Consider the following 1081-nt stretch of genomic DNA (forward strand, 5'->3'; position numbering starts at 1 on the left):
CCGATCCACTACTCTAAATCTTTTAGTTCATCAAGCCTTCCATCCATCTCCTCTGTCTCAAATTCAAATCTTTCTGAGTAAAGACATACTGTAAACTACGATGATCCGTATAGACTTCACACTTAACCCCATATAGATAGTGCCTCCATTGCTTTAATGCAAACACTACCGCAGCCAACTCCAAATCGTGGGTCGGATAATTTCGTTCATGCACCTTTAATTGCCTCGAAGCATAAGCAATTACATTCTTCTCTTGCATTAGTACTGCACCCAAACCAGAATAGGATGCATCACAATAAACAATGAAATTCTTGCCTTCCACTGGCAAGGTAAGAATTGGTGCAGTAGTCAACAAGGTCTTGAGATTCTGGAAGCTTTCTTCACATTCATCCGACCATACAAATGGAACATTCTGCTTAGTCAAATTTGTCAGTTGGGAGGCAACCGAAGAGAACCCTTTGACAAATCGACGGTAGTAGCTAGCTAAATCAACAAAGCTCCTTACCTCTGTAACATTAGTGGGTCTTACCCAATTCTTCACCACTTCTATCTTGGAAGGGTCCACCATCACTCCATCCTTAGAAACTACGTGCCCCAAGAAGGACACGGAATCTAGCCAAAACTCACACTTGGAGAATTTGGCATAAAGCCTTTTCTCCCTCAACATTTCCAACACAATCCTCAAGTGCTCCTCATGTTCTTTCCTGCTCTTTGAGTATACTAGTATATCGTCAATAAACACAATAACAAAGAGGTCCAGATATGGCTTAAAAATCCTGTTCATCAGGCTCATGAACGCAGCAAAGGCATTCGTTAGTCCAAAGGACATTACCAAGAATTCATAATGCCCATACCTGGTCCGAAAAGCAGTCTTTGGCACATCCGTTGCCCGTATTTTCAATTGATGATAACCAGACCTCAAATCGATTTTTGAGAAGGTACAAGCACCTTGTAACTGATCGAACAAATCATCAATACGAGGAAGAGGATACTTGTTCTTAATAGTTACTTTATTCAATTGCCTGTAGTCTATGCACATCCGAAAACTCCCATCTTTCTTCTTCACAAATAAAACAGGAGC

The sequence above is a fragment of the Solanum pennellii genome, chromosome 3 (genome assembly GCF_001406875.1).
Source record: "Solanum pennellii chromosome 3, SPENNV200".
NCBI lineage: Eukaryota > Viridiplantae > Streptophyta > Magnoliopsida > Solanales > Solanaceae > Solanum > Solanum pennellii.